Source organism: Bacillus rossius, chromosome 12 (assembly GCF_032445375.1).
Source record: "Bacillus rossius redtenbacheri isolate Brsri chromosome 12, Brsri_v3, whole genome shotgun sequence".
In the NCBI taxonomy this organism is placed as follows: domain Eukaryota; kingdom Metazoa; phylum Arthropoda; class Insecta; order Phasmatodea; family Bacillidae; genus Bacillus; species Bacillus rossius.
In genome coordinates, this window is record NC_086339.1 from 11079849 (window position 1) to 11097968 (window position 18120).

Consider the following 18120-nt stretch of genomic DNA (forward strand, 5'->3'; position numbering starts at 1 on the left):
AAATCAAAGTTTTAATTTATTTTGTTCCCAGCACAGTAATATCTCGCTGTCACATTCAAGACATTTGTGATAAGACTGTTTTAAATATAGTTTGTTTAACGAGCTCAGCAGTTAATTCGTTAAAGTTTTTTTTTACATGCTTTATATTAGCTTCACCTGTATGTTTGTCTGTCCGTCTGTAACTCTTTCGACTAAGAGTGAGTGACTCATCACTGTAAAATGTCCCACCCATTTCATTACGTTCGTTAGCCGAGCGGTCTAAGGCGCGCGACTTCAGTGACGTCAGCTTTCGGATTCAGCGATCGTGGGTTCTACTCCCGGCCACGCCGAAAAAAAAAATGTTTTTTTTTCCCCGGTAAATTCTAATATTATATCCATACATCTAACTGCAAATGATTCGTAGAGACTTTACCATTTCTTTGTGACGTTGCAACTCCAAATAGTTATCTCAGATGGTAATAGGTAGTGTCGGTAACTCATTTCCCTATGATAATTATACATAAATATAGTTTAAAAAACTAAAAAAAAACATGCTTTTAAAGAATATCAAACTAAAAAGTTAAAAATAAATATAGTTTAAAAAACTAAAAAACATGCTTTTAAAGAATATCAAACTAAAAAGTTAAAAATAAATATAGTTTAAAAAACTAAAGAAACATGCTTTTAAAGATTATCAAACTAAAAAGTAAAAAAATTTTAAAATTAAATGTATGACAATAGTATATAAGCAATACTAGTATAAATGAGAAAAAAGCATGGGGCGCTTAATATTCAAAAAATATGGCACAAAGCGCCTCAAGCTTTTTTCTCATTTATACTAGTATTGCTTATATACTATTGTCATACATTTAATTCTAAAATTATTTTTTACTTTTTAGTTTGATAATCTTTAAAAGCATGTTTCTTTAGTTTTTTAAACTATATTTATTCTACCTGTGTTTTGGATCGAAATAGAACGCAGAGCTGTGCGCTTGTCGCTCGTTAAGGCGAGGACCACACGCCATGTTGATTTATTTTTTCATCTTCTCGTCATTTCTATTAGTTAAGGGATATTTCTGTAAATTTACTTCTCTTGAATTTGTTGTCGTCCTGTTACACATTTTTTTCAATGGATGTTTTCTAAGTGTGATATAATTGCTGTAAAAAAATACGCGCAAGCAGTAACAATTACACACACTTGCGCGACCTTTTACGCCCAATATATCACACTTAATAAATATACATGTTGAAAATTTTGTGACAGAACAACAAATACGAGAGAGGTAGGCCTATAGTGATGAATTTGCATAAATAACGCTAAACAATTAGCAATGGGAGACACGTGGTGCCGTAATGTCAGAAGTCGGTGTGATCAAGGAAAATATCAGTGAACTTCTGTTCGTCACGGTTCCAGCACGTTAGGAAATGGTTCAATAGTAGCCACTCCGCGACATACACTTGAAAAAACGGGAAATTTTTGAAGTGAAACTTCTAATGCGACTTCCAACAAGGTTGCGTTAAACGTTCAACGCTCCTGGGGAGGGGGAATAGAAAGAGACAGAGTGAGAGTGAATGCGTGGCACTCGAACGCATGCGCGAGCGTTAGCAACGAGTAGCGTCCAATATTCCAACGCAAGAGGGAGAGAGAAAGAAAGATACACAAAGGTAGAAAGTAGGAGAGAGAAAGAGAGTGAGTCGGTAGATCCCAAGCACATGCGCGTGGTATTCTTGCTATGCATTGTAAGCAATGTTAATAAAGTTTGTCTTAAAGAAACAATATGATTTCACTAAAAATAAATTTCTGCCCCTTCCTATTTTCATTTCCACTTAACGAAGTTTCACTTCTTCCGCGCGGAGGGACTCCACGCACTATTTTTGATTTCAAAATCCCACCGATTGCAGTGCCTCGGTGCATGAAGGCTACAACATCAGCAAAACCGCGACGCCAATCTTCAGCTTCATTTTGTGTGAAGGCGGGTAAACCCCAAGGCATGACGTGACTGACACGTCAAACGATAGCGCGCTACAAATTCAAAGCAACGCCATATATTGACGGAAGTTCCAAGCGGATGGGTTTCGCCACGGAGAAGGTAAGGAATTTTCCAGACCTTACTGTATGACCGTGTGGCGGGCACAGAGAAATGACACACACTCGCTGTTTGTGTGTCTATGGTATACCTCCTATAATTGTCTATCGTAAAACTGAATTTACCCCCTTTTCACTCCCTTAGGGATGGAAATTCATAAAATTATATGCAGTCTATGTCACTCCGGCCCAATAAACTATCTATTGCAAAAAAAAATCCATGTCGATCCGTAGCTCTATTACTGCGTGAAAGAAGGATAGACAAACACACTTTAGAATTTATAATATTAATATAGTGTGCCACTATTCAGCATTTTCTGGGTATATGCTCAATATCATATTGTATTTTTGGTTTTAAAGGCAAACTGAAGAGCTACTTATTTTTTTTTTATCATTTATATTTCCTAATATATTTGTTACTGTAGACAAAATAATATAACTGTTATGGTGGATTGTTTGTAATCTTTTGCTTTATGATATCTGAAATTTGTAATGTATTTCTGAACTTACAATATGGTATGAACTATTGAAATATCAAAAGGTATTTATTTAATGTATTTCTTTGTAAGGCATTATGTCATAGGTATTAAGGAACTGAACTTTTGTTTTGCACTGTTCTATACAGTGGTGACTCTTTGGTCACCTCTAAATTCCGAGCAATTTGCTGTATCTGCCTTCATGTCTTGGCAGCCATAATGAACATTTTCTAGTTGTAGCTTCTGCTCTATCACAAAATTATGAAGTAATTCAAGTGCATCTAACCGCCTGAAGGGGCGAGTTATTTCACGATTCCTTTGAGAATCGTGTTTAAAGTATTATTTTCATGCTCAATTAATTATTTATGGACTTGCCATCTGTTTAGCGGTGGGCGTCCTGGTGTGGCCGAGCCGTGTCTGAAATGAATACCTGATTATCTACTAGGAGTGGATTTCCCTCCTCTCTCCTACGGCCTCAGGATGTGCACCGGATAAGAGTTACTCTTGTGTTCTCCGCATGCAGCATGCATTCTTCGGACAATTAAATTTCTCTTTCGATCCATTAACCTGCCCAAATTAAAATCGAATCCGGACCTAACAAAAATGTTTAATTGTCTTGTACAATAATTAATTATTTTCTTGATTTAACTACTAGTTGGGGCCCCAGAGAGAGATAAACTTATGATCAATTACGATATTTACTAATACTCATGTCAGATGTGTTAAAGAGTTTATATTTATAACTGTAATTTTGTTTTGTAATTTATACTTATTTATAAAGGAACGAAAGTAAATTGTAATATGGCTGCCCTCTGAAAAATGTATCTTTTTTTTTTTTACAGCAAAAAATTTTGTTTGACCATTAATATATATATATATATACTTATATACATAGTTAAGCACCTATTGTTCTTAGGCAGCATTCAGTCGGCCCCCTTTGTGCTTGTTGGAAGAGACATTGTTGAGCCCATGTTCCTTGGGCTTCCTCTGCTCACCTTGCACCAAAGGCTTACCTAACCTAACGGCTTTGAATATATATACTGTATAGAAGTCGCGAGTGGATAGGATTTACTCTACGTTTTTCAGAAGCGTATGATGAGCAGCTTGGGAACTTCACCGCTGCAGGGCGCTGCCGTAACGCCCTGTATCGTCTTAGTTGTTATTTACACGTTAGAGAGCAGCACTGTCGCCCGCTGTCATTCCCCGCACCGCCCTCCTATCATTCACTGTAGCTCAATGTCGTTCAACAAGAGGGGGAAGGGGTGTTTGAAGAGTTTGACACTTGTCCGCTAGGGACCACCACAAGTCGATGCCCTAGAGATGGTGGCGATTGCGGCGGTGAATTAACCAACTACCTCAAAACCGTATTAGAAATTTTAACCTGGGCTGGCGACTTCTATACAGTATATATATTCAAAGCTAACGGGCAAGGTAGAGCGGTAGAAGTAGGGATGAAGAATATTTCGACACGTTGTTCGAAGGAAAGTCTGTAATTTTACAATGATCCCCAAGTGTAGCAAGCTTGCTGTAAGCTGGACGTGCGGAGAAAGAGCAAGCCCTTGTTGCGGGGGGGGGGGGTAGAGGGGGGACAGACTCACCGCCAGCTGTTCTAGAAAGGGAGGGGGGGAGCGCCTGGAGATGAGTTGGTTCCAGTGCGGGAGGGAGTTAGTTGGCGGACGTTATTAGTTTGTTTACCAACTGGAGGGAAGAGCTGCTAGCGTGAGTCATCTCTTCTTGTTTGTTCCTCCGCCGGCCGCGGACAGCTTCAGCGGCGATGACTGGCCGCCTGACAGCGTCTTTTCCGACCACGCCAGATACTTGCCGTGTCAGTAATTGTAGTCCAAAAGAGAACGACCTACTTCCCTGTTATTTCAAATAACTATCACAGTTTCTCAAACTATATCACCTTTATTTTCTCTCACATTTTCTTCCACAATATACATACTACTATCTTAAATCCTTCACACTTTTCACACTCTTCTTTTTTTTTTTTTTTAAATTTACCAACCTGACAACACAACTCCTTTCCCTCAAAACTTGCCCAGTAACCTGGGTTTTGGCGATTACATTCTACATTCCCCACCCTTTTTTTTTTCACAAAAGAAAATAATAATAGCAAAAGATTTCTTTTTTTTTTTAAGTTATACTTTTGTAGGCGCGTTATGAAAACACGGTGACAGTGAATTTTTTTACGATGAGCGCGAAGCATGCAAACAAGAACTGACATGATGAAGAAAAAAAAAAAGGGCTACACACAAATAAAAATTACATATGTGCGCTTTTAAATCATACACTTTAATGATTATTATTGAATACTGGTTCATATCATTAAAAACTTTTGTTCTTTGCGAATATTAGTGATACACTTTTTTTCAAGTGTATTTATGTAGGTACGTGAGTTTATGTTCTCGTATGCATAATTTATTTGCATTATAAATGATACGTTTGACATTATAATTTAATATGCAATTAAAATTAATCAGTTAGAATAAACATTCATCACCTTTATTAATTATCATTATTAATTTTAAAAAAATATAGATATTATTTTACTAAATTAAATAATTAATTGTATACACATGTTTATGGTAATATTGAAAACTTAAGTATTGATTAAGAATAATTTTATTGAATTAATAATTTACCAACCGTATTTATATTGTCACGTCTCACTTTCTGGGGGGGGGGGGGGGGGGAGGGTGTTTCTCTTCTTGTGTAGCTCAGATAAATAATAAAGTTTTTATTTTAACTAACCATAGAGCTTCTCGGCACTAGAATCATTTTAGTAGGTTTATCCTTGTACAAGAACTGAAAAATCATGATACTGAGAAAAATAAGAACCCTGAAAACAATATAACACATAACATTTATTAAGAAAACAAATAGTGATAACAAATGAGGTGGAACCTTCCATGTCCTCTACAATAAATAAATACATACAGATAGATAAATAAATAAACACAGTCAAGCTTTCCTTTCAACATGAGAGGAAAACACTCATAAACAAAGTTAACCCAATAATAAAAGGAATAAGCCGCTTGGTCGCTGTAAAGTAAACCAGTAGTTATTATGATTACATTATTCAACCCACAAACATAATTAATTTATTCTTATCATAAGTTTCCATGCCACCTAGTGATGCCAAACGTCAATAGTTATTCCGCAACTTCAGTATTAAAATTATCAAGAACATTCACTAACAAGAAAAATACTTTAAAAATTACTCAGTTTAGTTCGATAACGTCATCATAAACACGTAAGAAAAGGATCGTGATACAAACGAATTACAGAGCTTATAATAGAAAATAAAAAAAAACTTTAGTTCTGACCTCATTAAAATGTAGTAAACCATTGTTCAAAAATTATTTAAGAGCAACTACCACGTCAAAAGTGAATTTTAAAGTTAACTACGAAGAAACATAAGTTGTGGAAGACTAAGACCAAGGCATCATCCAGACGCCATTTCACTCACCTAACCCTCACTCCTACGAGGCACGGCCGGGCAGCATAACAGCCTTTCACAGGATTACAGCCGCGAAGAAACATTTCACGTCCCTTTTAACCAAATTACTTGGCCCCAAAACCCCAACGGGAAAAAACATCCTGACGGGAAGTTTTCCTGTGTTTCCCAAAAACGTGAAGTTATTAAAACAAGCCGGCCGCGCGCGCCTACTCCAAGCTGTGATGTCCACGTAGTCAGAAAACCGGCCGCTAGATTGCGACACTCGCCTGCGCACAGCGACTGCGCACAATCTGCGCTCTCAGCTAGCCTCAAAAGAACGGTAAACAAGCCTGCGCCGAATTTCTCCAGAACCGCAGCACAACAACGCGTCAGCTGGCCTGGCTGAAACGCGGTCACCCCTGCGCCACCAGACAAATACGTGCATGACTCGCACTCTCCCAGCCCCGCGGTGTTACAACATCTGAGCTTGAGGGAAACCAAGTCCCGAACTAGAGAAAAGATTTAAATATTCTTTCCGACAAATAAAATAATTAATTAATGATAATTTTTAACCACGTGACATCACCCCGGGCGGCAGGAGCTTGTATCCCACAAGCTTACAACAATGCTTGGGAATGCTCAAATTCACTTCTTAAAGTTAAAAAAAAAATTTTTTTTATCATTTCTATAAGACATCAATGTGATCCATTAACAGTCATAAATTCAAAATAGTGATTACACTGTTTGATGCTTTCATATAAATACCAACTCTAAATTCTACTTGATGCAAGCTTTTGGACATACGCCATTGCTAAGCACATGCATGTATGTCTGTATGTGCTTAGCAATGGTGTAAGTCCAAAAGCTTACATCAAGTCGTGCACTCCCATTGCACAAATCTTTCAAAGATAATATCTAAATTCTATTATAACTTATTGACAATTTCTTCTCGAGGGACAAGTGCGGTCTACATAATTTCACATGCTAGCACTGCTTGGGACAGCAAGCAGCCAGGAGGGAGACGGCGGAAGAGATGCACCAACTCAGGGCAGAGGCAGGAACAGAATGCGGAACCGTGAGCTGCAGAATCACACCCCCATTCAAACTCTTCCTCTCCCAGCCGGTGCATCTCGATGTCGTTCGCCCCAACTGCTCGTCATCCCCGGTACACGACACCTTCCCTACACAAAGTACATGAGCAGCATTAGGAGTCATACAATTACAAACAAATCATAATACACAAAAAAAAAAACTCTCAAATATCCAAGTAAAAGTGAACAAATCAAACAATTTAATTATCTTCTTTAAATCAATGACGTATTTTCATTTGTTTATCATGAATTAGACAAGAGATCAACACAACTAACCAAGGGGGGCAATACCAGGTATTAAAAAAAAACTGTTAAGATTCTTAAAACAAGTAACTATTCATAAAAAACTCACAACTCCTCAGCAATATTAAAATCTTGAAAAGCCTACCCACATTTCGTAGACGAAGGATAAGGTAAGGTACTTAAGAGGAAGATTAACAAAAACTTGAATGCGCCCGCGTGTAGGTTGAAAGTTCATAAGGTTCATAACTACACTGACCTTATCTTGCTGTACACTTTTTTTTTATTATTCATGTCGTCATAATTCCCATTATTAAACCTGGTATCCTCCTTCCATCGTTATTTGGTATTTATATGGGCATGCCCCTTCACCTCAACATCACTAAAATTCTAATTCTCTAATCATAGATAAAGCTTTACATGAAACACAATTAATTTACTACGTATCATCACAAACAGAGATGGTTACTTTAAATTCTTCACCAGTTTAACTGGATAACTTTGCTACACAACAGTCATCTCTGGCTAGTATTTCCTTTAATTCTACCGTTCCACTGGTAGAAGGAACAAACAATGTGCTACGGGAGCTGATATCTCTACAGGTCCACTGAGGGGTTTCATATTCCTCAGATATTTTAGTAACAGAAATAATAACATTCCAAATATTACAACTATAGTAATCAAAGTTACACTTATTTCTAGGCCAAGCGTAGTAACATTGTCCAAGGCGGATGCTTTTGGTAGCGTTCCAATCCCTACTAGATACGGATTTTTGACAATAATCAGTAATACTTACAATGGAAAGAGCAATACTCTGCAAGTTTTTAATAAAAAATCTAGGTATTTTTTTTGGTTCTCTTAAATGATCGGGTCTGAAGGAGTTCCAAATTTGGACAAAGAAAAATTTAAATGCGGTATTAAAGCTGGTCAATTTTCATCTAAACAATCCATTAAAGATGGAAAAACTGTATGCGTTGACTTAGGATGAGGGAAAAATTTCAATTTGCGTAATTTCGTCCAAGCAGCGGGTATTACGTGTACTAATTGAAATTTAGATTTCCTTAAAGAATCACATGGGTACAGCTCGTTAATCTTAAGTTCTTGGTTTAAATACAAACGACAATCACAAGGTACTTATATATCCAAAGCTCCGAGGATGTCTCCACTTCCTAAAAATAAAGATTCATTGTTGTGTTTCATACACTGCAATTCTAATTTTCCTGAATGGTTTGTTAGGAAGTAACGTTCTGGTCCCGCCTGAGTGATCATCAATTGGTTTTTCGGAATGGCATCGAAAAGCACATGTTTTACTAAGGTTTTCAACTGTAATCCCTTGAAAAAGAGCCTTTGGACACAAAGAACTACCTAGGGAGTCTCCGGAGAAACTGGGAACAAAACACTATTTGTCTTCAAATGGTCTACAATCCAATAAATTTCTACCTTGAATAGTGATTAGATGGTCGCCATCCACTGCCAGAAAATTTGGAGCATGGTCCAAATGACACGTTGAGTTCTTCCAATGAAATGGGTCTGCGACGAACTGAAACAATCATCAATATTGGAATTTAGTTTAACAATGGGTACTTTAATTTGAAGGTATAAATTTTCCTTGTGAACTTGACATCTACAAATGGGTAAATTAAAGTATTTCTGAACTTCTGACACACTTATTGACAATCCCTATTAAGAATTACATTTAGCATATTTAATTTTTCCTTCAACTGAGCTGGTGTAACTGCAATGGCAGGTATCTTATTCGACCAGCACTGGTCCAGAATCTCTAATCTTGTAAATGTATGAGCTTGTTTGGCTGATTGTGAGGTCAACAGTACCTGAAACTGAAATGAATATCCTATGTCTTGAACCATTCCTGAAAACTTAGTAATCATGGCCTCCCGAAAGTATTTGAAGTAATTAGTTAGATTTGTGAATTTTGAGTGTACTCTTTTTAGAATTCCTGTCATTCCCTCGTTTATAACAAAAATAGTGTTGCTCATAATTGCCAGTGCCTCATGAGTGTTTACAATTTGTGATTGCATCTTATTTACGTGTTCTGACAAAAATATTGAGTTCCACTGACAAACTTATTTCCAGACAAAGTTCAAATTTTAAAGATTCTTGACGTAAATTTAAACTTCGTACGAAATTGCGGGACCGCTTAACTTTGCTCAACGTAATTGTAAATAGCATAGACATAGTTAATTAACACACGCACGTGAACTAATAGTGCTTAAAAAATTAAGATTTGTGCTTAATCCAAACAATACTAAGTGTCGCCTCTTTCTTTACCTTATCGAAGTATTCTCTTGCGAGGCACTTCCTTTTGTAGCAGCTGAAGGTACGGCCTCGTCCATGCCAATCCAGGCACGGACTGCCTGGTGCTGTGTCGAAGGAATTATACACCTCTGCCCGCGGCGTAGTTCCTCCGCACGTGCGTCGGCGGCGACTCGCAGTCCATCGCTCCCCGAGGCTCACAGCCGACTCCCACACCCGCGCTATGGCGCTGGTGACGTCAGACCGGGAAGCGACGATACCGCGCCCAGTAGCCGGCCATAGAACAAATATCGATGTACAGTATGAAAGAAACTGAATCAAACCAAACAAATGAATAATAAATAAAAGAACTATTCACAAAAATTAAATAATTAAAAATACTGCGACTGACTTTTAAAGATTAAAACTGTAATTTAAAATTGAAATAATTGAGAAAAATCAGAATAGCCAAAATAAAAATAATAATAATTGTGGCCTGGTGGCTACAACAGCCCCTAACAAAAAAAAAACTTTGGTAGATAAATTAGTTGAAGATAAACACCAATTTGATAGGTGAGACAAACATTACGTTTACAAATTTAGTAACTAAAAATGTTTTGCTTAGCTCAAAAGAGACCTAGAAAAAAATATACAAATAGGAAAAGTTAAGATTAAGAAAAATATAAAAGATTAGAAAACCTTAACATCACAAAGCACATAGAAGATATGACTAGATAGCACTACAAATAACTACATATCAGCAGGTAAATCTTAAAAGCTAAGACAAAAAAATTCCAAATTTTCGTACATCAGTCCAAAAACATGATATTAGCAAAAATTTAAATGGTATAGTCCAACAGTTCAGGATCGATAAATTAGACACTTCGATCCAACAAGACGTACCCAAAAATAAATCAGACATTTAGGTCCCGCCTTACAAATTTCTTTAAGTGGCTTAAATGGGCCTTTTTTTAAAATCTTATTTAGCCTTTCGACGTCTTGCAACAGAGCGATTACAGGTCCCAAAAACTTAATGATCTTGAAAGGTCCATCATACGCATATTCTAACTTCGCAGTTTTGTACATAGCTTTATTACTTAGTACAAATTGCTTACATAAAACTTCATCTCCTATCTTAAATTCATTATTCACCCGTCCTTTGTTATAATATGTACTCATTTTATTTTAAGTTTTTTTGCAAATTATCAGCTGCTTCGCCCCACATTTTTTCCAGCAGACGAGGACTGAGTACTCAAACATTTCGGATGCAAACACTAGCAGTTAAGTAAAGGATGCGGTACGTTTCTCCCCAAAAATATTTCTGACGGCGTAAATTTAGTACCGCTATGCACAGTCATATTGAAAGCAAAATTTAAAATATGGATGATACTATCCCACTTAAAACGCTGATTGCGTTGATGAAAAATAGTAAGAGAGATCTTGATATTTTTGTTCATTCTTTCCACTAAATTTGGATTCGGGTAATAAGGGCTGGTAGTGATATGTTTGATACCCCAATCGAGGCACACGACTTCAAAAATTTTACTAGTAAAATAAGTGGCATTGTCCGACGCAATCTGTTCCGGGCTACCAAACAAGCTCCACACCTTACTTTCCTAAGCTTTTATAATATTTTCACTTTTCATACTACGCAAAGGAAGAAATAAACAAAGTTTTGAAAAACCATCCACCAAGATGAGCAAACAACTATCACCAGCAAGGGATCTTGGCAAAAAAAAAAAAAACGCTGGTGCGGGTATATCTTGTTTCAGTCTAATAGGCGTTCATATATTTTCGCGAAAAAATGCCTTCCCCTATCAGTCCCTGATTTCAGGACTGTGAAAATCGCGTCCATCTGTGACGTGTGTTTTTCAATGGTTGTTTTGGCGAGTGACTCGTTCGACGGATGGAGCCAGAGAGGTGTCTACTGCGCAGCACGCTCCTCATCGCTAGTTCACGCACGTCACGTCACGTCACGTCACGGCAGTCGGGCCCGCCCGTCTGTCACGCTCCGCGGAGCCACACGCGCGCATCCTGGCGGCGGCCGGCCGAACCACGCCGCGCCGCGGACAACAACACGAAGAGAGCGAACAAGCAGTCTCTCCTCCGCTGCACGGGCGCGCGGGAGTCTCTCCTCCCGTCCGCTTCGGGCGTCCTCGGCCGATCTCGGGCGCTTCCGGCATCCGCCGCGGGGTACGTCGCATTCCTCGCTGGCGAGTGAGAATAGGGATCGTCTTTCCAGCGTGTGCTTTATCTGCCAGCCTGGTAGACGACCTTGAGAAAGTCGCCCGCCAGAAAGTGAGTGAGAGAGAGAGAGAACTTCTTCTCTCCCCCCCCTTCGTCCACCATCCGCGCGGTAAGTACGCGAGAATGCCAGCGCCTGTTATTTTTACAACCGACCCGGCGCGCATGCGCGACCGTTGTCACGTGGCTGTCGACCGCCGTGTTCTATGGGCTCGTGAATTGCACCAGAGTTCGTTGTTCCACGCGGAGCATTGGATGTGTAAAAGGCCCCGTCTGCAATTGCAAACGTCGTAAACTGTTAAAACGACGGACACCGATCACTGATAAGCTCACGTAACTCTCTGACGTCATTCGTGGTGAAGGCGATATGGTCCGAATAGGTACATTGGTCAGCTAGAACCTTTTGTCCCAATATTTGTCCTTTGGTAACATAGAACCGCAAACAAGACACGATATTCGAGTTTCCTGTTCCCGTTTGAAAAAAAAAAAAAAAAAAATTGCATGAAAACAATAAACAAAAAAAAAATCGAAAAACATTTACTGCGCCGAAGTGAATATAGAATTCTACATCGGACATCACAATTGTAGACAGGACAGTTTTCCGTGCGACAATGTGACGTCCTTCACATTTGGACAAGGACACGGACCGCCCACTATTGTAGACAGGCCCTTAGTCCATTGTAAAGTCTGTTCAAAATTTGAAGTCACTTCGGTTAGCAAAACAAACCGTAGATGTATTAAGACTAACGCCTGTTACAGAAAATAACTCGCTAGAAATAAATGTAAAACTGCCATGATGAAGCAATATTTAAAAAAAAAATATTAACAACACATCAGCATGGTAGTATCATTAAACTTCATTATTACCAAACTTTTTTTTGGTAACATGATTTGTTAAGATCTTTCATATCTATCAACTTTTATGGTTTTCCCGTAATTTGTACGGAAAATAATATAAATTACGCAAGTGTTCGTAATTACTATCACCTGTGCCTCAGTAAATATATTAGTGACATAACATCGAATAGTTATCAAGTTGAAATTTCAGAACTAGCACTTAAATATTCTACTGGTAACGAAGAGAAAATAAAAAAAGTCAACATGTTTTGTGTAGAGAATCTGTTGATGTGTTTAAGTACAAGTAAAATCTCAGCGCTCTAACTTCGCCACCAATAAATACGATAAATAAATAAATAAAACTAATAAGGCCAGCTCCCCTGTGTTAGCGAGGCGGGGGTGATAAGCGCGACGCTCGCTTGTACTTCTAGCGCGGTGTCGCCTCTGAACTGGGCGCGCTGTCTTATCGTAGGGCATAGGGACACAACTGTGAGAACTGAGCGTTGACCGTAATAGTAAGTGGCGGAGAAACATAGATAAAGGTGTCATGCAAGTTCCTTTTAAGTGCTTTCAGGAATCGGTACCTGTTGTTTGAAGCCAAAAAAACTTAATCCGGAAACCAAAAAACTTATCGGCATTGCTAACTCTTAATTCCTTCTGTCCCCCCCCCCCCAACCACCAAAAAAACAGACCCCACTCGTATATGTGTAGTAGTTTTCTTATCGCGTTGTTTCCCTGGGTGGCTGCTCTTCTCGGTCCTCGCTCTACGTGCAAACCACCCTCCCCACCAGGTCAACGCGCCTGATTGTTGCGTCACGTGACCATTACCACAGCGAGTCTCTGCGCCGCGCCGCCGTCAAACGGCCTGGCGCCTCCTTCGCGGCATTCCTCCCCCCTCCCCAAGGAGAACACATAAAACACAAACACATATTACACACACAACACATATTACACACACAACACATATTACACACACAACACATATTACACACACAACACATATTACACACACAACACATATTACACACACAACACATATTACACACACAACACATATTACACAAACAACACATATTACACACACAACACATATTACACACACAACACATATTACACACACAACACATATTACACACACAACACATATTACACACACAACACATATTACACACACAACACATATTACACACACAATACATATTACATACGCATATTACATACAACACATATTACACACAATACATACACATAACACACACACAACACATATACACATAACACACACAACACATATACACATAACACACACAATACACTCAACACATATAATGCAAAACACACATCACATAAAACACACAACATATAAAACACAACACAAAACACACACAACACATAAAACACACACAACACTTAAAACACACACAACACATAAAACATTTAATGCAAAACACATCACAAAAAACACACAAAACAAAACACACACAACATCCACCACCACAGCAAACACCACACACATCACACATCAGTCCACACACCACACCACACACCAAATTCACTACATACACCCCACCACACTAAACTACAGAAAACACAAAATGCATTTCAAACACTAAAAACACCAACACACAAAACACATACAACAAATCACATACAACACAAAACACATCAAATAAAACAAACATAAAACAAACACTAAAAACACAAAACTCATTACACAACACTAATCACACAAACACAAAAAACACATACATCACAAACACATAAAAACAACAAACACTTAAAAAACAAAACACTTAAAACACAAAACACTTAAAAACACAAAACACTTAAAACACAAAAAACACAAAACACTTAAAACACAAACACTTAAAACACAAACACTTAAAACAAAAACACTTCAAACACAAACACTTAAAACAAACACACAAATCACAGACACACAATGCATAAAACACATAGACATAAATCACAAACACAAAAAACACACTAAAACCCAAAACACATAAAAACAAAAGGCATTAAACAATACTAAAACACCAACACATACAACACAAAACACATACAACAGATAAAACACACAAAACACATAAAACTCACAACACAAAACTGACAACACATAGAACACACACAAAAAATCTCAACACAAAACACACCCACAAAACATACAAAACACACACCACATCACATACCACATCAAACACCACATGCAACACCACATGCAACACCACAGCAAACAGCACAAGCCACATCATACATTAGACCACACACCACATCACACCACAAAACACTCACCACACCCCACACCAAATTCATTCATACACCCCACCACACTACACAACAGACATCACAAAATGCATTACACAACAGTAAAAACACAAACACACTAAACACATAAAAACATACAACATAAACCACATACAACAAAAACAATTACAACACAAAACACAAGAACACACAACACAAAAACACACAACACATAAACTACACAACACATAAACCACACAACACACGAAACACAATACAAACGCAAAACAAACACAAAACACATAAAATGCTAAACACACAACACAAAACAAACACAAACACGAAACACAATACACACACAAAAATATCTAACACCACATCCAACACCACACAAAACACACACCAATCCAACACCACATCCAACAACACAAAAAAAAACCCACACCAATCCAACACCACATCCAACACCACATCAAACACCACATCAAACTTAACTGCAAACACCACACACCACATCATACATCAGTCAACACACCACACACCACATCACACCACACCACACCACAAAACACTCACCAAAAAACCTCACAAAAATTCACTACATATAATCCCCCACACTACAAAACAGACAACACAAAACACACATAAAACACAAAATAGAAAACACATCACAAAAACAAAACACACCACATCCAACACCACATACATCTCACATCAGTCCACACACAACATATCACTACAAAACACTCACCACACCACACATCAAATTCACTATATACACCCCACCACACTACAGAAAACACAAAATGCATTACGCAACACTAAAAACACCAACACACAAAACACATTCAACACATAACACATACAACACAAAAAACATACAACATAAAACACACTACACATAAAACATGCAACACAAAAAACACAAAAAAACAATAAAACATACAAAAAAACACATACCACATCCAACACCACAGCAAACACCACACACCACATCACACCACAAAACACCAAACCACACAACAAATTCACTACATACACCTCACCACACTTCACAACAGACAACACAAAAGGTATTATACAACACTAAAAACCACAACACACCGAACAAATAAAACACATACAATATAAACCACATACAACACAAAATATTCAACACAAAACACATATAGCACAAATCACATTATTAAAAAAACACATAAAACAAACACATAAAACACATAATACAACAACACACAATACAAACACACACAACACAAAAACACTCAACACAAAAACACTCAACACAAAAACACAGAACACAAAAACACACAACACAAAAACACACAACAAAAAACACACAACACAAAAACACAAAACACAAAAACACACAACACAAAAACATTCAACACAAAAACACTCAACACAAAAACACTCAACACAAAAACACTCAAAACATAAATTACATATAATGCAAAACATACAACACAATCACACAACACGAAACACAAAACACACCCACAAAACATACAAAACAAAACACACACCACATGCAACACCACTGCAGACACCACACACCACATCATACATCAGTCCACACACCACATCATACCGCAAAACACTCACCACACCACACACCAAATTCTATACATACAACCCACCACACTGCACAAGATAAAACAAAATGCAAAACAACACTAAACACACACAACACATAAAACACACAACACAAAACCACACAACAAAAAAAACACACAACACAAAAAAACACTCAAAACATAAATTACATATAATGAAAAACATACAACACAATCACACAACACGAAACACAAAACACACCCACAAAACATACAAAACAAAACACACATCACATGCATCACCACAGCAAACATCACACACCACATTATACATCAGACCACACACAACATCAAACCACAAAAAACTCACCACACACCAAATTCACTACATACACCACACCACACCACACTACACTTCAGACAACACAACAAATTACAAAACACTAAAATTACCAACACACAAAACACATAAAAACATACACAACACAAAACATACACAACACAAAACAATTACAACACAAATCACAAAACACATAAAAACACATAAATCACAAAACATATAAATCACTAAACACAAACACATAAAACATAACACATAACTGATTACAAAACACATAACACAAATACACAACACAAATACACAACACATAACACAAATACACAACAAAATACACAACACAAATACACAACACAAATACACAACACAAATACACAACAAAAATACACAACACATAAACAAAGACACATAAACAAACGACACATAAACAAACGACACATAAACAAACGACAACAAACAAAACAACACATAAACAAAACAACACAAACAAAACAACACATAAACATGCAACACAAACACACAACACACAAACACGCAACACACAAACACGCAACACATAAACATGCAACACATAAACATGCAACAAAAAAAAACACAACAAAAAACACACAACAAAAAAACACACAACAAAAAAACACACAACAAAAAAACACACAACAAAAAAACACACAACAAAAAAACACACAACACAAAAAAACACAACACAAAAACACACAACACAAAAACACTCAACACAAAAACACTCAACACAAAAACACTCAACACAAAAACACTCAACACAAAAACACTCAACACAAAAACACTCAACACAAAAACACTCAACACAAAAACACACAACACAAAGACACACAATATAAAAACACACAACATAAAAACACACAACACAAAAACACACAACACAAAAACACATAACACAAAAACACACAACACAAAATCACAAAACACAAAAAACACTCAACATAAATTACATATAATGCAAAACATACAACACAATCACACAACACGAAACACAAAACACACCCACAAAACATACAAAAAAAACACACACCACATCACACACCACATGCAACACCACTGCAGACACCACACACCACATCATACATCAGTCCACACACCACATCATACCGCAAAACACTCACCACACCACACACCAAATTCTATACATACAACCCACCACACTGCACAAGATAAAACAAAATGCAAAACAACACTAAACACACACAACACATAAAACATACAACACATAAAACACACAACACAAAAAACACACAGCACAAAAACACACAACACAAAAAAACACAACACAAAAAACACACAACACAAAAACACACAACA

At 37.5% G+C, this 18120-nt stretch overlaps 1 protein-coding gene and 1 long non-coding RNA gene across 3 annotated transcripts in view; one reads left to right on the plus strand and one right to left on the minus strand.

The window, feature by feature from the left end:
- Nucleotides 1-18120, plus strand: part of LOC134537515 (stAR-related lipid transfer protein 13-like) — a 525855-nt gene that overhangs the window by 293049 nt on the left and 214686 nt on the right. The gene's annotated exons all lie outside the window — the stretch shown is intronic.
- Nucleotides 5234-10015, minus strand: LOC134537518 (uncharacterized). Its single transcript, XR_010075998.1, has 3 exons — nucleotides 9604-10015; nucleotides 8755-8854; nucleotides 5234-7164 (listed from the first exon to the last, which is right to left on the minus strand). It is a non-coding gene; the product is annotated as an uncharacterized LOC134537518 (long non-coding RNA).